The 23,350-nt window shown below is 41.7% G+C and overlaps 1 long non-coding RNA gene across 1 annotated transcript; it reads right to left on the bottom strand.

Annotated features, from left to right (window-relative positions):
* Positions 1-2,797: 2,797 nt before the first annotated feature.
* LOC117526538 lies at positions 2,798-20,902 on the bottom strand. The gene is made up of 3 exons (XR_004565321.1): positions 20,799-20,902; positions 3,481-3,485; positions 2,798-2,807 (listed from the first exon to the last, which is right to left on the bottom strand). It is a non-coding gene; the product is annotated as an uncharacterized LOC117526538 (long non-coding RNA).
* Between the last annotated feature and the right edge of the window lie 2,448 nt (positions 20,903-23,350).

Here is a 23,350-nt window from a genome sequence, read left to right as displayed (position 1 = left end):
ATGATGGTAAAACTGAGATCATGGTGTTTGAGAGCTCTGGCATACCAAAAGTGGTAACACCAAATTTTGGTGCTCTGGCTAATTATGTAAAACCAGCTGTCAAGAATTTGGGAGTGATATTTGACAGCTGTTTGAGGTTTGATCAACAGATAATCTCTGTTGTCAAAGTAAGTTTTTCCAGCTTCGTCTTTTGGCTAAAATAAAGCACTTCCTCAGTCGAAGTGATCTTGAGACAGCCATTCATGCTTTCATCAGCTCCAGACTTGATTACTATAATGCACTTTATTCTGGCATTAATCAGTCTTCTCTTGCACATCTCCATTTGGTGCAGAATGCTGCTGCTCATCTTTTAACAAACGCTTTTAGACGTAAGAATGTTACGCCCGTCCTGTACTCACTCCACTGGCTTCCAGTTCATTTTAGAATTGATTTTAAGATTGTAATGTTTGTTTTTAAAGCTATTTATGGCCTTGCACCTCCCTCCTTGTCTGAAATTTTAACTTTGCGCACTTACAGTAGGACATTACGGGCATATGGCCAACTTTACTTTAAATATTCCGAGGTCAAGATATAAACACTGTGATCATGCTTTCACTGTAGCTGGCCCCAGACTGTGGAACAAGCTACATCTTGAATTACAGTGGGGGAAATAAGTATTTGATCCACTGTCAATTTTGCAGTTTTTTCCACCTACAAAGAATGAAGAAGTCTGTATTTTTTAATCATAGGTACACTTCAACTGTGAGAGACAGAATCTAAAAAAAAATCCAGAAAATCACATTGTATAATTCATTTGCATTTTATTGCATGAAATAAGTATTTGATTCCCTAGAAAAACCGACCTTAACAATTGGTACAGAAACATTTGTCTGCCGTTACAGAGGTCAGACGTTTCCTGTAGTTCTTGACCAAGTTTGCACACACTGCAGCAGGGATTTTGGTCCACTTCTCCATACAGATCTTCTCCAGATCATTCAGGTTTGGAGTTTCAGCTCTCTCCAAAGATTTTCTATTGAGTTCAGGTCTGGAGACTGGCCAGGCCACTCCAGGACCTTGAACTGCTTCTTATGGAGCCCCTCCTTAGTTGCCCTGGCTGTGTGTTTGTGGTCATTGTCATGCTGGAAGACCCAGCCATGACCCATCTTCAATGATCTTACTGAGGGAAGGAGGTTGTTGGCCAAAATCTCACAATACATGACCCCATCCATCCTCCCTTCAATACGGTGCAGTCGTCCTGTCCCCTTTGCTTCACGGTTGGGACGGTTTTCTTGGGGTTGATCTCATCCTCTAAACATGGCATGTGGAGTTGATTCCAAAAAGCTCTATTTTGGTCTCATCTGACCACATGACATTCTCCCATGCCTCCTCTGGATCATCCAGATTAGTAATGCGCGATATAAACGATATACAATATAAACTAAATAAAAATGGTCTATGATAGAGATTTTAATTACATGCTCTATCGCGGTAACGCATGTTGATGACGTCACCTACTCGCGACCCGCTGCTGCATGCATCAAGTAACATGGCAGAAGGCGAAACGGAGCAACAAAAAGACCGGTGCAACTGCCATTATTTGGAATTGGTTTGGATTTAAACCGTCCGACAAAGAGCAGAAAACAGTACTCTGCAGAATGTGCTGGGCAACAGTTTTAACTAAGACCGGCAATACAACTAATCTGTTCTACCACCTCAAAGCAAAACACGCCATTGAATACCAAGAGTGCCAGTGAATGCAGGCGGCCCCAAGCTACAGTCACAAGAACATGGGACAGAAACAACAGAGACTGAACCAGAACCAGTCCTCCATTGAACAATCATTTTCAAAAGGTACTCCTTACAATTGGAAAAGCCCGCGATGGAACGACATTACGAGGGCTATAACTATTTACTTGTGTAAGGACATGGTACCCTTTCAAACCGTAGAGAGACGCGGCTTTAAAACCATGATCGGAGCTATTGAGCCATGATACGAGCTGCCAAGCCACAAATACTTTACAGAAACAGAGATGCCAAGATTATATTCTGAGCTTCGCAAAAAGGTTGAAAGAGAGCTTTGTGGTTTGAAGTACTTTGCCACTACAGCAGACCTTTGGTCGAGCCGAACCATGGACCCTTTCCTCAGCCTGACCATTCACTGTATAACGGACGATTGGAATCTTGGCAGCCGGTGTTTGCAGACGTCGTACTACCCTACTGAACATACGGCCGAGGAAATAGCACAAGCACTCAAAGACGCACTCGAGTCATGGAGTTTTAAGGAAGAAAGCCAAGTGTGCATCACTGATAATGGAGTGAACGTGGTCAAAGCAGAGTCTCTGAATGACTGTACCAGGCTGCAGTGCTTTGGACATAGGCTGCACCTCGCCATCGGTAGGTTAAATATTTAGTGCATAATGTTATAAAATTTTAACATCCTGCTGTAGTAGGGATGGGTATCGAGAACCGGTTCCTTTCGGGTATCGTTAAGAAATTATTCGATCCACCGACATCAATAACCTTTTTACTTAATGATTCCCTTATCGGTCCTTCAGAGTGGCTGTTGTTTTTGGGGGTGTTTGTCAGGAAAATTATAATTTCTCTACATTGATTACAGACCCTGCAGCAGGTTTGTAATCAACTTTTCTGCAGCGCGGCTTTGCTTTGAACCTTGAACCAATCGAAGCAGTGATTCGCAGATCGAACCAGTACTTCGATCATTGCTTCGTTGATTAATTTTTTTCTTTCGTTTTCCCCCGCTAAAACCCTAAAGAGCATAATGCTGTGAGTATTATTTACCTTTTTATGTTAAAGCGACCTGTTATGGTCTTCTGAAACAGTTAATAGATGTATTTTATAACTTAAAAACGGGACCGATGCTAACACGTTAGCATGTCTATGGCATTTTCAGTGTTAATGTTAGCAATAAGCAGTTGCAGCTGTCAAGCGTTTGTTGTCGTAAAAGAGTCAAATGTGCATGTAATACGGCATAGTAATGTTGCATTTCTGTTTAGAGATGTAGTATATAGCAAATGCTTTATATTTGTGGCATTTGTGTTAAGTGAAGTGTGTGGGTGTGTGTGTGTGTGTGTGTGTATGTATGTGTGTGCATGCATGAGAGAGATGGAGAGTGAGATTTAATTAACAAATAATATCTTATTTATCAACAGAAAAAAGTGTGAAGGACCCCCGAATTGACCATGCTGTTGCCTTATGCAAGAAGATTGTAAGTTCCTTTTCCCACTCTTGGAAAAGAAGAAAAGCATTGAAGAAAGCCCAGGTTGAGCACAATCTTCCCTTACAGCGTCTCATCACAGAAACACCCACAAGGTGGAGGTCACGACAGATGATGATCCAGAGGGTGCTTGAGCAAGAGAAGGCCCTATCACAGGTACTGAAAGCAGACAAGAAAACCAGACACCTGGTACCCACGTGGCAAGATACAGATGTCCTGGAATGCATGAGCAAGACCCTTGGCCCACTGCTTGAGTTCACAGACACGCTGTCTGGGGATCAGTATGTCAGCGTGTCATACATTAAACCCGTTCTCCACCTTTTCAATAACACTGTTCTTACTGCAACTGATGATGACGCAGAGCTGACCAAGGACATGAAAAGGATCATCCTAGAGTACTTAAATGAGAAGTACTCAGACCCAGAAACTGTTGAATTGCTTGATATGGCCTCACTGGTCGACCCACGGTTTAAAGATACATATATAGCTGATGACCACAAGATGTTCATCAAGACCAGAGCAGTAGCAGAAATTCAGTCACTGTTGGCGGTGGTGCAAGCTGTAATGGTCACAGAGCCACACACAAGCATAGAAGCTGCAGCTGCTGGTGTTGAAGCTGCTGAAGTTGCTGTTGAGACAGAATCGAAGAAAGTCAAACAGAGCCTGGGAAGCTTTTTCAAAAAGGCCTCTGATGGCACAGGTGCTCTTGCTGACAGAGAGGCCATCGAAGGGGAGCTAAAAAGTTACCTGAGGACCATGCCGGTTGATGGAGAGACTGACCCTCTGGGCTGGTGGCGGCTACACCAAGTTAATTTTCCCAGGGTGGCAAGACTGGCCCAGAAATATCTCTGTATCCCGGCCATAAGTGCCCCTTCTGAAAGGACATTTAGCACAGGGGGCAACATAGTTACATGCCACCGATCTCTGTTGAAGCCAGAGACTGTAGACAAGCTTGTATTTCTGGCAAATAATCTTTAGAGCGTAACAAATGTCAAATGATGTAAACAAGTCTCAGTGAGTTCCCGGCTTCACCATTTATGTTATGTTGTATCTTACTCAGTGGTGGGCACACTTCCGATAATCTGATAACAGATAATTATCGAAGATAATGTTTTCATTATCGGATTATCTTTTTAGATAACTTTAAAAACCATTATCGGACCAATTATCTTCCGATTAATTTTTGTCCGATAACTTTTAGACCGATAAACAAAGCTGAACAGCACCTACCTGTTGAAAGTTTTGTAACAGATGGACAGTTATACCCTGAAGAGAGCTGCTTCTATGAAAAGCGTCTCTATCCTCTGTAGACAAAGGAGAAATGGCCAAAAAAAAAAAAAAAAAAAATCATTTCCTTTAACACCATACTGATATGCTGGCAATATCACCTAAGTCATCCAGAGGCATACATTTTTAACTTATGGTTCAAATTTTAACCAAACTAATTTTGGACAAGTTATTTAAAATTACTGTCATGTCTGAAGTTTTATAAAGTGAAAATATCAGATATATGTTTTAGTTTTAAAGTAATGTGTTAATTTTTAAGGTTTTGTGAGCACATGCTGGGTCCAGCAGTGCATTATGGGTAGGATGATGTAATCTCAGTACATTCACGACAGGACAATTGCATTTCAGACACTCTGTTCAGGCCCCACGGACAACAGCATTAAACTCTAGTGCCTAAAACTCTTGTGAATATATTCTCTGGGTTTATAGACATTGTTATTCTATTTGCGTTTATTAAATTCCACGCATTTTGTGTAGCAGACAGGGATTATCTGGAATTTTGTTTTCAAGGCCTCTACTGCCATCTACTGGCCAGTAGTGTTCATGGCAGTATTCGCCCTAAGTACTAAGCGTCTGGGCACCAAATCTACTTTTTGCTTTGCAAATGGCTTTTTTTTTTTTTTTTTACAAATGAAGTTTAAAAACAAAACAGCAAAAAAATAAAAATAACATTACAAGACAGCTCTGTGGTGTTTGCACAGGCACAGTGCGAGCGGTTAGATGCTTGTAGCTTTTCAGCAGCAGGATACCCTCACGACAGCTGACCAGAATGATATCATTGGACCATACGATCGGCGATCAGGAGGTGGTCCTGAGATGTTAAACGCAGCTTGTTACTCCATGTACACTACATGATGCAGGACGCGCGATTAACCTGAAACTTGGTCCAGAAAATTCCTGCATGAAAAATCATCTCGCACAGTGTAAAGCACGTTTTACAACATCATAAAACGTGCGCACATTCTCTCCACATGCAAAACATTTTGCGATGACACTTCCAGGGCTCCGTAAAAATGCCTGTTTTTACAAATAAAAAAAATGGAATATTTTACAAAAGTACATTTATCTGTAAACACCAACACACGACAGACGTCACATTAACGTGTTGGTTTACATAATGAATAACTGAACCAATCAGTGTTTAGCAGAGGCACTTTTACCCAGAATCCTTTGTGATCTGTCTGTGTTTGTTACAAAACCTCAGAATTAGTGCATTATTCAACATTAAAAGATATATGCTATATTTTAACTTTGTACAAATGACAGAATTGACATTAATGGAGTTATTCTATCGGTATTAATGTTATTTATAAATCAAAACCATAAGTCAGCATGACTTTATTTTTCAAGACCTCCGCCTGACCGGAGCGTTGTGATTGATAGAGAGTTGGCTTTATGGCTGCTCTCAGAGTGCCTTTGTGCTGGGAGCTCTGTAGTAAACAAGTGCTTCCAGCAGGGGCAGAATGTTCAAAGACGCAAGTGTGGTCTCATTGTTTGGGTCTGTTGTTACTTTTAGTATTACTAGAAGCTATTGTGGCATTAAAACTTAAATTAATTTTATTAGTAGTTGTAAATGTACCAGAGACAGTATTGGAATTTATCTGTTATCGGTTATCTGCAACTTCCAATACATTTTTGGGTGGTTTATTGTTTTATCTTTATCGAAGATTACATTTCGGTTATCTTATTATCTGTTATCGAAGTTAATTTTTTGGTTATCTGTTCCGACCACTGATCTTACTATACAACAGCTGAGATCAAAAGTTTTAAAGGTGGTGTGAAATTTATATTATTCATATGGTCTTAAGGATTTCAGTATTTTTTTTTTTTTTTTTTTTACAAAGAAGACACCAAATTTTCTGTTCTTTGCCACTTTATGCCATCTATACTGTTTGCACTTTTTGCTGTTTATGGCATGGCACTACTGCAAAGAAACCTTTATACTTGAAAAAAATGCTGTTTAGTTAACATATGTGCCTTATACTGTAAGTATTCCAATTGCGTTTTCATTTTGCACTTTAATGGTTTCATTTGAAGTATATGTGCACTACACTGATACATTTAAAAAGGCTATGCCTAATACTGGAAGTATTAACCTACTTCACAGTACCAGTTCAGGTAACAAAATTTAACTATGTTGAAAGGATTTTCATTACAGTGTCTTTTCTTTAAAAAGACACCTCTTTTGTTTTTGTTTTTATTTATATCAACATTATGTCTACAGCTTTCTGTATTATTACAGTGGGGGCAAAATAAATGTTGTATGCCTACATTCTATGTTCTATCTTTCTTTCAATATATTCAGCCGTTTGGCTTTCCTCAGGGTCTATGCAACCTGTTCTGAAATGATTTATTATATAATTTATGTATCGTGATAATATCGTTATCGCAAGAGGTTGCAGTGTGTATCGTGATATGGATTTTTGGCCATATCGTCCATCCCTAATCCAGATGGTCACTGGTGAACTTCAAATGGGCCTGGACATGTGCTGGCTTGAGCAGGGGGACCTTGCTGCCTTGCAGGCTTTTAAACCATGATGGCATTGTGTGTTACTAATTAGGGATGTGAATCGTACAACAACTCCTGATTCAATTCGATTCCGATTCTTGGGGTGACGATTTCATTCAGAATCAATTTTCGATTCACAGAGCTCTGAGAAATAGTTATATTACTTAAAAAAATGTTTATGTTTAAGAAAATGCAGCTTTACAAGGTTAATCAAGTGATTCTAGATGTAAATTTACTTATCTGCTTTGCTCGTTCAGAGTTGGCTGGCAGTTTAGCGAAGCTCTGGTCAGTAGTCGGCAGAGACCGCTGCTCCCCTCTTTTAGCTCCGGGTGATGGCGTAGCATGTGGGCTTGCGGATTTGAAGTGTTTCCGAAGTGCTTAACTTTCATTTTGCAGATTTTGTACACTCCATAAGTCATGTCAAGCTCCTTCTTACACAGCAAATAATAAAATCCAAAATGCGCCCAAACATTTGCCTTCAACAAAGACTAATTAGCTCTTCGTCCGCCATGCTAAGCTGCAGCTCACGAATGTTGGAAGAACGCCGGACCCTCCCCTCGCGGGGTCGCTGCAGTACGGAAGCCGGTGCCTGACAAACAGTACACGCAGTGAGTAAGCAAGAAAATGTTTAAAAAAAATGCTTTTTAAAAATTGATTCTTGGACATTTTGGATCGATTCAGAATCGTAATAAATAATCACGATTCAGACGTGAATTGATTTTTTTCGACACCCCTATTACTAATGTAATCTTTGTGACTGTGGTCCCAGTTCTCTTCAGATCATTGACCAGGTCCTCCTGTGTAGTTCTGAGCTTTCTCAGAATCATCCTTACCCCACAAAGTGAGATCTTGCGTGGAGCCCCAGACTGAGGAAGATTAACAGTCATCTTGTGTTTCTTTGACTTTCTAATAAATAATCATAACAGTTGTTGTCTTCTACCAAGCTGCTTGCCTGTTGTCCTGTAGTCCATCTCAGCTTTGTGCAGGTCTACAGTTTTGTCCCTGGTGTCCTTAGACAGCTCTTTGGTCTTGGCCATTGTGGACAGGTTGGAGTGTGATTGATTGAGTGTGTGAACAGGTGTCTTTTATACAGGTAGCAAGTTCAAACATGTGCAATTAATACAGGTAAAGTGTGCAGAATAGGAGGGCTTCTTAAAGAAAAACTAACATGTCTGTGAGAACCAGAATTCTTGCTGGTTGGTAGGGGGTCAAATACTTATTTCATGCAATAAAATGCAAATTAATTATTTAAAAATCAAACAATGTGATTTTCTGTTTTTGTTTTGTTTTTTCCTTTAGATTCTCTCTCACAGTTGAAGTGTACCTACGATAAAAATTACAGACCTCTCCATTCTTTGTAGGTGGGAAAACCTGGAAAATTGACAGTGGATCAAATACTTATTTCCCCCACTGTACGTACTATTCCTGACCTAGCACTTTTGAAATCTAAGTTAAAGAGTTATTTATTTAAACTGGCCTTTAACACCTAGTGGGGAGGTGACATGTTCTGTTTTTACGTGCTGTTTTAACTTTGTCTCTCGTATCTCACATGGTCTGCCATTGTTTTCTGCAGGCGCAATGGAGCTGCATTCTGATTGGTTGAAAATGCGAGTGGGACTCAAACACTTTTCTGATACATCAGAAAAGTGTTGAGTGAGTCACGGTGGATACAACAGACTTTCCCACTTCTGATTCCAAAATTCAGCAAGTGTTTCTGTCTGGAAATCCTATTTAACACCCTAGAGAACTGAAGCTTCTGTCCTCCTTTTTTCCCAGCTCCTCCCGTTAGGGGTCACTATAGCAGATAATGTATTTCCATCTCACCCTGTCCTTGGCATCTTCCTCTGTCACATCAACCATCTCCATCAGCACTCTCAGAGCAAACATTGCACCTGAATGTCCTCCCTCAGCACATCTGTAAACCTCCTCTTTGGCCTACCTCTTCTCCTTCTGCCTGGTGGCTCCATCTTCAGCAACTTTCTCCCTATATCAGCGATGAAAATTTTCCGTAAACTTCCATGATTCCTTTTTTTGTGGGAAAATGTGGAAATTTCCACCAATATAAAGCATCGATTGAAGTAAAATGTTGTCAAAGCTGTTCCTCTTGGCCATTTTGATGTTTACTGGACCTGACAGCCAAGCACAAGGCTTGGGACAAAGCAGTGCACTATGCTGGCATCCTGTTGGTTGATTGTGTCATGTGACTAGTGGCGAACGTTTCCGGGTTAGTTTTGCTTTCCTGGTGCGCGTCGGATTTAGTCTGTGGTCCGATTTTATGGTGTGTATATCTGTAAAATAATTTGGAAACATCTCTGAGACGCCACAGTGGATATTGTCTCACATTTTAATGTCTGGATCCGAGACTGAAGGATAAATGTTACATGCCGCCGCTCGCCCACACAACAGCCAATAAGAGGCGCCATTACAGATTTTACCGTGAACTCTGTACCATGGTGAATCTACAAAACAACTGGATGAAATGTTCTGCTGCAGGTAGAGGATTTAAAGTTCAGCAGAAATAAATTCAAATGGGGCTGGTTCAAGCAAAAATGACCAAAATGGCGATCAGCTTTTTTAAAATCATTGTGTATACAGAAAAGCTTACACTCCCGGTAAGTCTTTGATTTTTATATCATGTTTCAAAATCTGTCTTTGGGAAGAATTTACGTCAAATTGTCTCCATGCAAACTCTTATCCTGCTAAATCTGCATTTTATGGTTTTTCTGTTACACAGGTGTGAAATATCCAACTGGATGAAAATATGATAAACATTTAACATGTTCTCAAAGTCAAATATTGATGTGAAAAACGTTTGTGCGTTATTTGTGTGCCACATAAATTGTCAGTATCCCAGAAATGCTGACGTCATCAGTGGACGGAAAGGTCCATGTTATTGCATTTCCATTTATATACATGAATAAGAATTGAATGTAAACCCAAATCAGTTGTCCTGAGAACTAAAGTGATAGTTATAACTTAACAGTAAGTGCAGCTTTACTTGTATCAGTTTCTATTTTTGTTCATGTAAAATACTATCAGTTGTTATAAAAGCACAAATTGCTTTAGTCAACTGTTTAGATGAATGTAGAGAGAACAGTAACAGTCCAATGCAAATATGTGATTTTTATGAAGTAGTAATAACACCGTATTCTACAACCCCTGGCAATAATTATGGAATCACCGGCCTCGGAGGATGTTCATTCAGTTGTTTAATTTTGTAGAAAAAAAGCAGATCACAGACATGACACAAAACTAAAGTCATTTCAAATGGCAACTTTCTGGCTTTAAGAAACACTATAAGAAATCAGGAAAAAAAAAATTGTGGCAGTCAGTAATGGTTACTTTTTTAGACCAAGCAGAGGGAAAAAAATATGGACTCACTCAATTCTGAGGAATAAATTATGGAATCACCCTGTAAATTTTCATCCCCATAACTAACACCTGCATCAAATCAGATCTGCCCGTTAGTCTGCATCTAAAAAGGAGTGATCACACCTTGGAGAGCTGTTGCACCAAGTGGACTGACATGAATCATGGCTCCAACATGAGAGATGTCAATTGAAACAAAGGAGAGGATTATCAGACTCTTAAGAGGGTAAATCATCAAGCAATGTTGCAAAAGATGTTGGTTGTTCACAGTCAGCTGTGTCTAAACTCTGGACCAAATACAAACAACATGGGAAGGTTGTTAAAGGCAAACATACTGGTAGACCAAGGAAGACATCAAAGCGTCAAGACAGAAAACGTAAAGCAATATGTCTCAAAAATCGAAAATGCACAACAAAACAAATGAGGAACGAACGGGAGGAAACTGGAGTCTACGTCTGTGACTGAACTGTAAGAAACCGCCTAAAGGAAATGGGATTTACATTTTCACTGTTGCACATATTCTTCTGTCACCAATCACTACTGCCACCTTTCTCTTCTTCACCTCTCTACCACACACACTGCTTTGGATACTTGAACCCAAGTATTTAAATTCATTTACCTTAACCACATCAATGCATGACTTGTAACTCCACTATTCCACCAGGCTCCTTCTCATTCACACATGTACCCAGTCTTGCTCATACTGACTTTCATTCCCCTTCTCTCCAGAGTGTATCTCTGTCTCCAGGATAGTCTCTCAACCAAATCACAATGTCATCTGCAAACATCATAGTCCATGGAGAGTCCTGTCTAATCTCATTTGTCAACCTGTCCATCACCATTGCGATCAAGAAAGGACTCAGAACTGATCCTCTAAATCCACAAACACGCAATGCAACGCTTTCTGGTCTTCTCTATACTTCTCCAACAGCACTCTCAGAGCAAACATTGCATCTGTAGTGCTCTTTCTCGGCATGAAACCATATTTCTGCTCACAGATCTTCACCTCTTTTCTAAGCCTAACTTCCCCTACTCTCACACATAAATTCATGCTGAGCCTGACCAGCTTTATGCCTCTGTAGTTACTGCAGCTCTGCATATGACCCTTGTTCTTAAAGAGCAGAGCCAGCACACTTCTTTTCCACTCCTCGGGCATCCTTTCACGTTCCAAGATGTTATTAAAAAATCTAGTTTGAAACTCCACTGCCAGCTCTCCTAAACATTTCCATGCCTCGACTGGAATGTCACTGGACCAACAGCTTTTCAACTCTTCATCCTCATCATAGCTATCCTTGCTTCATCTTTACTAATCCATAGCACTTCCTGATTTACTCTCTCCGCATCATCCAGCCTTCTCTCTCGCTCATGTTATTTATTCATCAGCTCCTCAAAATACTCCTTCCACCTTCTCAAAGCACTCTCCTCACTTGTCAGCACATTACCATCTGCACCCGTCATCATCCTAACCTGCTGCACAGCCTTTCCAGCTTTGTCTCCTTTTCTCTTTCCTTAGTGTTCAACTTCATGTGCCTTGATTGTGCCTGTAAAATGAAATCGTCTGCCTCAAAGTATGACCCATAATGAAACTCAAAGCATCAAATTTTCCCTTCCCCTTCCTGAGTCACATACAGCAATCGTCCTTTGCACTTCAACATAACACACAACTACATCAACTCAGGATCTAAACTGAATAATTTGGAAAGTAAAAAAAAAAAAAGAAACAGCACCGTTCAGCTGAAGCATTAGTACACATAAAATATTCTATCTGTTAAGAGCTTCACCTCTTGTTCCACGTGTGTATTTCCCACCAGTGTCACGTACGTCCACTAATGCTTCAGGTGAACTGTGCTGTTTCTTTTTTTTTTTCTCCCTTGTTTCAAAAGCCATAACTGGCAACTGTCTTCTAGTGTTAGCGGAGGTTAGCCTGTAAGCTCTCCGTCGTGCTGATAATCATTTGAATACATTTGTTTAATGAAGCTGCTGTAAATGAAGAAATCATCAAAAATTCATCAAAATATCGACGTAAATTGTGAAGGTGTTTTGCTTCTTTCATCATCCATCCACGTCAAGTTCCAAGCTCTGTTTCCTAAGCGAGGCGGAAACAATTGTACGTGACACCGGTCGGCATCACCGCAGTTGCTCTCACTGCCTCCGATGCACTTACTGAATCTGCGGGCTCGGTAAGCGCCGCAGCGGGCCACTCACACCGCCCCCGTCTGCTGTGCCGAGCAGCATGTAGCAACAGGTCCAGAGACGCTCGCTGTTTTGATGCGCAGCGCCCGCTGCATGGTCTTGGTAACACAGCCGCAGAGCTCCGTGGCCATGACTTGGATTCTTTGCGGGTCCCGCATCCATACCCCCGGAGGCAATGAGCAAAGGGAGAGCATGCGCATTGTGTTCTGTGTGCATTTATCATTTATAGGTATATGATAAAATCGTTATCAAGTTGTTAGGTTTTCTTCAGGGTGTATAAAGCCATATTCATTGGTGAACAACTTGATAACTGATAATATTCACAATGCCCAATGGCTGTAAAGACAAATATGACTTCAAGATTAGCGCCCCAGTGAACTCAACCAGAGTACTGATGGTAAACAGGACATTCCCCATTTCTCACCCCACTCCTGATGCAACAGACAGAAGTTGCACTTTACCCAGTTTCTCCAGTCACAACCACAGGGGCCTGTAACTCTGTCACATGCCCAGACAAGCAGTTATTGAGAACTGACAGATTTACCACAGAGCACAGTACTGTATGTGTTTGTTGTTGATTGATGTAAATTAAATCCGGGTACTGGAGATTGTTCACATAAGATAAAATAACTCATCATGGACTTAGGAAAAACAGACAGGACCCCCCCCCCTATAAATGGAGAACAGGCAGAAACTGTCACCACTTTCAGGTTTCTGGGCAACCACATCTGGATGTCCAACGCCAGGGCTCTGGTTAAGAAGGCTCAGCAGCAGCTACACTTCCTGCCTGTCCTCAGGAAGAACAACCTGGACACGAAGCCGCTGTTGGTCTTCTATCACTCCTTGGTGGAGAGCGTACTGACATGCTACCTGCGTGTGTGGTACGCAGGCTTCACAACTGAAGACAGAAAGGATGTGGAGAGGATCATAAACACTGCCCTAAAGATCATCAGCTGCCTTCTGCCCCACTGGAAAACATTGCCACATCCTGCTGCCTTAGCAGAACTGAGACCATCACAGGAGACCCCACACACCCTGCCCACCCCGTTTGATCTGTTGCCCTCTGGGAGACACTACAGGTCAACAAACTACCACTCCAGCAGACTGACAAACAGCTTCTTTCCTGGGCCATATCTACTACAAACACACACAGATCTGCATCCACGTAGTCCTAATGCTGGACTGCATTAGGGGTCTCCAATTGGAAAGTGTTCACAATCACTGCCCTAAATGTTTACAGGCACTTTTTAAACTGTACTTTATTCATATGTTTACATTCATATATACATATATATGCCTTATACCTCCATTATTGCACTACTCCATAGTTTACAGTATACACACACACACATATATCTATAAATATTAGTATACAGTACATATTTAATATTAAAACACTTGGTGGTGTATAAGATGTCTTGTTTTTTTTTTTTGTTTTTTGTTTTTTCTTGTGTACGGTAGCTCTGCGGGAGCACCCCAATTTCATTGTACTCCCCTCCTGTACAACAAGACTATTCTGTTCTACTCTATTCTATGCATGTGTCCATCTCCTGACTTGTCTGAAGAAAAGTGGATGTAAAATGATCATTTATATTTGTTACATTGCAGGGCATATGTATGCATTCCATTATTTTTCCTTTGAATTTTTTATTTAATTTAGATCATGTTGAAGAGACTTGATTTTACTGAGTTTAAAGGGCATAATTTTAGAGATATTAAGATTGAGAGGCCTGAATCCATTTTTAACTTTACTGTAAAAAAGAAAAAACATGTAAAAGCATAAGGATACCCAAGTGTTTTTTCTGCCACTGTACATAAATGAGTAGATGTTATTCGTACTCATGTTAATATTTCTAAGTCAGAACACGAGCACCAGTACAGTCTGTTGTATAGTAGCTGTTGATAGAGTTCTGCTGTGCACAGAAAAAACACTGACTGTAAAGGAAGCAGCATCACAGGTTGTGAAACAACACAAAACGGGGAATTTGCCAGTATTCATCTGACACAGTTTGTCTAAACACTGCTCCTGCATGTAGTCATACTGTATGTGGGACTCATTTTATTCACACAGACACAAAGCAACCCCCCTCCTGTAAGCACGGGAGGTGAGTCAAACCAAAAACAAGAATTATGAGAAAACATGATGCATCAAGGAAAAAATAAACGCCATCAACCCTAAAGCACAGTATCCTGAAAGAAAATGAAAGAGTTAAAAGTTATGTCCAAAAATGTTAGCTTTGGAGTCCGGCAGCCGCTACATCACCAATCTTATGTCCAAAGAATGAGTCGCAAGTTCCAAGAAGGCACATTACTGGGCTTAAGGTCACTTCAGGCCTGCCTGTCACACTGTAGCTCCCATCGCTCTGGTGCCAACATAAAACAGCTCATCGTTCTATGATTTAAAGACTCCACAGACACGTATGTGCACACAAACCCTCGCAGTTTACGCCTGTCCACATCTGTAGCTAAGGTCAGAGTGAGCAAAGCAATGACGATCCTGATATTTTGCAAAGCTGTCAGCGGTGCATGTGTTCTGCAAGCCTGCATTGCTAACTTCTTTGTCTTTCGGCTGTTCCCGTTAGGGGTCGCCACAGCAGATCAATCGTTTCCATCTCACCCTGTCCTCTGTATCTTCCTCTGTCACACCAACCACCTGCATGTCCTCTCTCAGCACATCCATGAACCTCCTCTTTGGTCTCCCTCTTCTCCTCCTGCCTGGTGGCTCCATCCTCAGCATCCTTCTCCCTATATACCCTCGGTCCCTCCTCTGCACATGTCCAAACCATCTCAATCTCGCCTCTCTGACTGTCTCCAAACCGTCCCACCTGAGCTGTCCCTCTGATATGTTCATTCCTAATCTTGTCCATTCTTGTCACTCCCAAAGAGAATCTCAAAATCTTGAGCTCTGCCACCTCCAGCTCTGCCTCCTGTCTTTTTGTTAGTGCCACTGTCTCTAAACCATACAACATAGCTGGCCTCACTACTGTTTTGTAGACTTTCCCCTTCACTCTTGCTGATATTCTTCGGTCACAAATCACTCCTGCCACCTTTCTCCACCCACTCCACCCTGCCTGCACTCTCTTCTTCACCTCTCTACCACACCCTCCATTACTTTGAACAGTTGACCCCAAATATTTAAACTCATCTACTTTCACCACTTCTACTCCTTGTAACTGCACTATTCCACTGGGCTCCCTCTCATTCACACACATGTACTCAGTCTTGCTTCTACTGACTTTCATTCCCCTTCTCTCCAAAGCATATCTCCACTTCTCCAGACTAGACTCAACTTGCTCTCTACTCTCACTACAGATCACAATGTCATCTGCAAACATCATAGTCCATGGGGACTCCTGTCTGATCTCATCTGTCAACCTGTCCATCACCACTGCAAAGAAGAAAGGACTCAGAGCTGATCCTTGGTGTAATCCCACCTCCATCTTGAATGAGTTTGTCATTCCGACTGCGCATCTCACCGCTGTCACACTATTCTTGTACATGTCCTGCACTACCCTAACATACTTCTCTGCCACTCCAGACTTCCTCATACAATGCCAAACTCTTCTCTTGGCACCCTATCATAAGCTTTTTCTAAGTCCACAAACACACAATGTAACTCTTTCTGTCCTTCTCTGTACTTTTCCAACAGTATTCTCAGAGCAAACATTGCATCTGTAGTGCTCTTTCTCGGCATGAAACCATATTGCTGCTCACAGATCTTCACCTGTTTTCTAAGCCTAGCTTCTGCTACTCTTTCCCATAACTTCATGCTGTGGCTGATCAGCTTTATGCCTCTGTAGTTACTGCAGCTCTGCACATCATCTTTGTTCTTGAAAATAGGAACCAGCACACTTCGTCTCCACTCCTCAGGCATCCTCTCACTTTCCAAGATTTTATTAAACAATCTGGTTAGAAACTCTACTGCCATCTCTCCTAGACATTTCCATGCCTCCATTGGAATGTCATCTGGACCAACTGCCTTTCCGCTCTTCATCCTCTTCATAGCAGCCCTCACCTCTTGCTAATCTCTTTTACTTCCTGATTTACTCTCACCACATCATCCAGCCTTTTCTCTCGCTCATTTTCTTTATTCATCAACTCTTCAAAATATTCCCTCCACCTTCTCAGCACACACTCCTCACTTGTCAGCACATTACCATGTGCATCTTTTACCACCCTAACCTGCTGCACATCCTTTCCAGCCCTGTCCCTTTGTCTGGCCAATCGGTACAAGTCCTTTTCTCCTTCCTTACTATTCAACTTCTTGTACAGCTCGCAATATGCCTTTTCCCTTGCTTTTGCCACTTCTCTTCTCGCCTTACGCCGCATCTCCTTGTACTCCTATCTACTTTCTTCATCTCTCCGACTATCCCAAAACTTTTTCGCCAACCTCTTTCTCCTTATGCTTTCCTGGACCTCTTCATTCCACCACCAAGTCTCCTTGTCTTCCTTCCACTGTCCAGATGTCATATCCAGTACTGTCCTAGCTGTCTCCCTCACCACATCTGCAGTACTCCAAAATTGCTTCCCCTCCAACTAGTGCTTCTCTCACCTGTTCGCTAAATTTCACACAACAGTCTTCCTCCTTCAGCTTCCACCATCTGATCCTTTGTTGAGCTCCCACTCTCTTCTTCTTCTTTACCTCTAAAGTCATCCTACAAACAACCATCCTATGCTGTCTAGTGACACTCTCTCCTGCTACCACCTTACAGTCTGTGATTTCTTTTAGCTTGCATCTCCTATAAAGAATGTAGTCCATCTGTGTGCACCTTCCTCCACTCTTATATGTTACCCTGTGCTCCTCCCTTTTCTTAAAGTAGGTGTTCACCACAGCCATTTCCATCCTTTTTGCAAAATCAACTACCATCTGTCCTTCCCCATTCCTATCACCTCCTATCACCACTCTTTCATGCTTGGGCACACTCTCCACCACCTCATCTAACACACTCCAGAAATCTTCTTTCTCCTTCATCTCACAACCTACCTGTGGAGCATATGCACTGATGATATTCATCATCACCCCTTCAATTTCCAACTTCACACTCATCACCCTGTCAGACACTCGCTTAACCTCCAACACACTTTTAACATACTCTTCCTTAAAAATGACCCCAACACCATTACTCTTCCTGTCCTCACCATGGTACAACAATTTGTACCCACCGCCGATGCTCCTGCTCTTACTTCCCTTCCACTTGGTCTCTTGCACACACAATATGTCTACCTTTCTCCTCTCCATCATATCAGCCAGCTCTCTCCCTTTACCAGTCATACTACCAACATTCAAAGTCCCCACTCTCATTTCCACCCTTCTAGTTTTCTTCTTCTCCCACTGTTCGTGGCAACGTTTTCCTCCTCTTCTTCGTCGTCTTCGCCCAGCAGTAGCCCAATTTCCACCGGCACCCTGTTGGGCAATAGCACCGGTGGCGGACGTTGTTAACCCGGGCCGCGACCGATCCGGTATGGGAATTCGATTCTGAGTCTGCATAGTTGGGTTGGCTTGTTTTACGCCGGATGCCCTTCCTGACGCAACCCTCCTCATTTATCCGGGCTTGGGGCCGGCACTCAGAATGTACTGGCTGCACACCCCATGTGGCTGAGCATTGCTAACATGGGTTGAAAAAACAAAGAATACTGTCGGTGCAAAACCATGTGCACAGACATGATCCATTTCTTTTTTTCTTCAAACCAACTGTGGAAGATTCATCATGTTCCCGTGACTGATAATGCTGCTAGGATAAACGCCAAAAAGAGCAGCAGTTAATGTCGTCAGTTGCTCAAATAACTTCCTTTGACAGGTCTGATGGAAGCTGAAACTCCACCCCCGTAATAGGAGAATGTTTTGGGGAAGATGGGTTTTCCCTTTCTATAACATCCTCAGAGTCGGGTTGGCACAGAGGCCTTTTGGACTGTGGCATTTGGTTTGAGCCAAACAATGGTGCTTCAAGTCGCCCACAGCTAGTAAAAGAAAGGATCTGTGAAGGATGAAGCTCTGTTATGCCCGATTAACTGAAAATGTCAGCTACCTCCCTTGTTAATACGAATGTTCTGCAGTTTTTGGAAAATACCTTGACTGCTGCTGGCTTTTGTTTTAAACAAACCACAACTCGACATGAGTCCACTTGAGGTGCTTCAAAGGATAAAATAGCCACCGTTTAATTATGATGAGAGATAAAACACACACTCAGTTTGCATTGGTGTGTTTTGGCACCAGAACAGTTTCTCTGGCAAGTGATCTTGCTGCCAAGACAAATAACTGCTTTTCCTCACCCCTTAGACACATGCACACATTGAATGCCTCAACTCCATGCAGCAGTGGCATGACTGAATCTGCAGTACCAGACAGACTTCTGCCAATCGCCTCACAGAGCTCATTGTTATACACTAAAGGCACAAAAACGCTGAACCCAGCTGAGATTCTGAAATGCAAATATATATATATAATATATAAAGTGCTGATGATGTTTGCCAGCATGCACCAGTGACGCCAAATAGCCAGAAAAGAACTGGAAACCAGGATACCCCTGTCGACACTTTGCAAGGAAGAGAGGGAAGCACAAGAATCGTTTTCAAAATATTTAATCTGAAGACAAACGTGAGCTTGGATCATGTAGCACATCTGATCAGAAAGACAAACAGTGTGAGATGAGGCCCTGCTGCTGAAAGTACTGAACCCAGACTGCCGAAGAAAAAGTTGATGCTTTCAAGCAGTTTAACATTCCTTATAAAAAGGAAACAATGCAAGAGGTCAAGTTGTATGCCACTTTCAGACCTGGGGCTTCATTTAGAAGAGCTGCCTACGCACAAAACGTGGCATACGCCCTTCTCCATGACAACATTCAGACATATCAAAAGTTAAATGACTGAAACTGTGTGATACGCCAGGCAAAAATCATGGCTGGCTGAACATTGAATATCTTGTCTTTGTGGTGTTTTCAATTGAATATAGGTTGAAGAGGATTTGCAAATCATGTGTAACACAGCATCCCAAAGTCATTAAAATTGGGGTTGTATAATTTCTTTTCTTTGTTCATGTGGACTGAGCTGATGGAGGGGGATTCCCAGCTCCTAGGGCTTATTTGCACGTTGTTGTTGTCCATTTGGCTGCTCCTGTTCCATTCGGACTGCATATTTAAATAGGGGTGTGGAAAGGGAGGAGCTTGGTACATCTGCATGTGCACTCAATTCCACATTCAGCGGGATGTACAAACGGAGCATGCTTGGATCTATGCGTATGCACACTTTGATACATCTGGATATTTTTGTGCTTACGCCACTTTCTGGGTTTTGGCATATGCCATGTTTCAGTAGGAAAGCCATGTATGTCTTTGACCATGCAGCATCCACTAAGTACTCTTAAGAGGAGACATAAATACTGGCCCAGTGGATTTTTGATTTGGGGTCACCACACTCAAATTTCTCTGGTCAAAATGTGCCAGCAGAACAACTTTACCGCACCTTTCCAAAAATGGATGCTCAAAGTGCTTCATAATAATCCGTCATCCACATCAGTGCAGGAGGAGCCATGCAAAGTGTTCAAATGTCTACTTTGGGATTTAAAGTAGAACCCAGACATTTTTCAACCTAGACTCTACTTTTAGATGTTTTGGGGTCATCTTTTCACTAAGGACAGATTCATTCAGTTGATGCCCTATTGATTTAGATGGCAAACAATAGCCACACGCTCACTGATGTTATTGGATAGGGCAGTCAGAAACACTCAGAGTAAAACTCTTCTTGTCACCACTGAACAGGCGGATATTTCATTGAAAGTATCCAGTTGTACAGGCAAGATCCTTGGTAGGTAAACTTGCTCATGTTTACCTCACTAAATGTAAAGATAACTGATTATATACAGTTAGGCATTTACCTTAGCATCTCTCCCACTGGCACTGCTGTCCACTGAGTGAGTACAAATTGACTGCTGATGAGGAACTTGTTTAGTAAGACCCAGCCCATCATTGCCAATTGACTTGTAATCACTTAGTGGACAGCTGCTCCAACCAGTGGTTAAGATACTAAGCTAAACCACTAACTTTTCAATCGGTTGTCTTAAAAACAAAATTACATTCAGTGAGGTCAGTATGTCCATGTTTACATCTGCCGGGAAACTGTTTGTGGAAACGGACTCATGAAATGTCCACTTGTTCAGTGGTGTCAAAAAGTGGTGTACTCTTGGTGTTTCTAGTTGCCCTGACCACAAACATTAATTACCTAGTTAGCCACAACCATATTTGCATTCAAATCAATAATGCACTGATTACATTCATTTTTGTCCTGAGTGAAAATATGACCCCCAAAACATCTAACAACAGATCCAAGGTTAAAAAATGTCATCAATCCCCTTTAATGCTGTGCTCGCGGATTCTGACATAGGTAGGTAGGTAGGTAGATATTGAAAATTGTATACAAGACAGATAAAATAAATTTCAGTAAGTAGTCTCCAGAAAAGGGTAGAAGGCGCCAGGATTTCAATAAATTCAGTTTGGCAACACAGTCTATCCACCTGCGATACGGTCACCTCAATGCAGCCACAGCATGTGAGGCTCCAAAATCTAAATGTCCAGTTTTGAACCACTCGCCTGAGGCATGTACTTTGTCTTCTTTCAGGCAAGTACACACTCTTCATTTGTTTCCAGTCTAGTCAGTAATGCTCTCAAAAACACTTGCAGAAGAGTGCAACACATCTGTGTAACTTGTTTCTTTGTATGATGTAGGAGGTGATGGTCTAGTGGTTAAGCGTTGGGCATAAGACCAGAGGTTCCTTCGTTCAAACCCCAACCAGACCCAAAAATCACTAATGGCCCTTGGGTAGGGTTCTTAATCCCCCAGGTGCTCCCTATTTGTAGTGAGTGCCTTGCATGGCAGCACCCTGACATCAGTGTGTGCGTGTGTGTGTGTGGGGGGGGGGGGGGGGGGTGAATGTGAGGCATCATTGTAAAGCACCTTGAGCTCCTGATTCAGATGAAAAAACACTAGATAAATGCAATCACACAGGAAGGATTTTTGCTATAAAAAAAGATGCATTTTTACCCGAGGAAATCAAATATGACCATTAGGTAGAGCGAAGACTTTGCGTCCGTCCGTCCGTCTGTGCTAAGCATATGTCCAGTCCTATTACTGCCAGAGTCTTCAAATTCAAAGGGAACATTCTCAAGACATAGACCTTGAACAAGTTCAGAGATGGTTAATCTGGATGTATTTAAGAGGGTAAAATACCACATTCTGTTTCATTTTGTTCTGTTTTTTTGTTTTTTCTTATTGTTTTTCATTTTGAGGGGCGTGATGACAGCCAATCAGAGTAGAGTGGCACTGTGACATCAGTGGCTGGTCTAGCTAGCAGCTAACTCCTTTTCTTTTGTGTGTAAATATAACCTCTTTGTCATATATTATGTAAAAGCTAGCGAGAAATAAACACTTCTAAAACTGAAAACGCTGTTTTGTAACCTGTAATCCGCTCATGTATGTGCACATGTAAACCCTCCTGCAGAAACCATTAAAACATAATTCTAATCCAATTATATTTGTTCCGCAAATCTGATTGGTTAATCGTGTGAGAATTCAGACCATTAAATATCGTGTTGACGGTGGCAAAATATTCAACCGTTTCACATTTGCTGTATTACTCCGGGCCTTGACCGTGTGCATTGCTGCGCAGATGTCAAAATTGGCGCTGTCAGATGAGAGCGAGAGAAACTGGTGGAGCGACGACGATGCCAAAATGGATGAATTTAAGATACCATACGAAAGTACTGATGTGGATTCTGATACAGAATTACTCAACGCAGTTGACGAGATGGAGAAATCTGTGGGTCTGCTGACAATTTCCAGTTTGGCATGAAGACACTGTTGCTACGGTAAGCTTTGCTGAAAACACGGATCCAGGTCGAATTACTTACAGAAAAATAAACCGTGCAAACGATGGAATTGGATTAGAATGAGAATAACCCCCTTGTGTCTGATTTGCAGGCATTAATGCTGGATTAGATTCGCAAATATCCTTTTTGACTAATGCGTCACCGCTAAAACTCAATTTGCGACCGTAAAATCCAGTATTAACATCCACAAATCAGACACAACGGGGTTATTCCCTAAGCATTGTTTATGATTGATTGAGCATAGCCCAACATAGTAGCGCTTGTTTCACTGTAGTGGTTGGTGTAAACTTTATTACATGTGAGAGTCAACACTGAGCCTCTGGCTGCATCAACTGTCTTCACCAGTATAGTATTTAAGGTAAATATACAGATTTATGTCATATTTTAGCCTCGTTTATTCAGCGCAATTTACATTTTTTTACTACAGATACAAAGTTTTAAAAAAAACTGCCATTAGTTGCCACCACTGCATTCCAGGTGACAGTATCAGTTCAAATTTGAACATACTCAACCAGAATAATCTGCCTCTTGATCAGTTTCAAAGTAGTTGGGCTTGAAGCTCAAAGGCAGGATCACAATCAACAAAACGAGGATCAAAGAAATTAAAACCAGCGATAAGAGTTCAAACAAGTATAAAAAGTAAGATCCACAGCTTGATAAGGATCATAGCTGTTAGGATCTAAGGAGAGGCAGGATCCACACCAAATTTTTATAAACATTTGCTTATAGGCCTACCACACCACCAGATTTCACTGAAGCCTGTTCATGTCCTTTTCAGATATCCAATTAACTAGATCGCAAAATAACTGACATACTGAGAGGAGACCAAGAACGAAAACATCAATGCCCGAGTTAATTAAAGCTACATTGTGTAGGATTTATGTCATCTAGTGGAGGGGT

Source organism: Thalassophryne amazonica, chromosome 15 (genome assembly GCF_902500255.1).
Source record: "Thalassophryne amazonica chromosome 15, fThaAma1.1, whole genome shotgun sequence".
NCBI lineage: Eukaryota > Metazoa > Chordata > Actinopteri > Batrachoidiformes > Batrachoididae > Thalassophryne > Thalassophryne amazonica.
The sequence above is the reverse complement of the archived record's forward strand: the minus strand, read 5'-3'. Positions and strand labels throughout refer to the sequence as shown.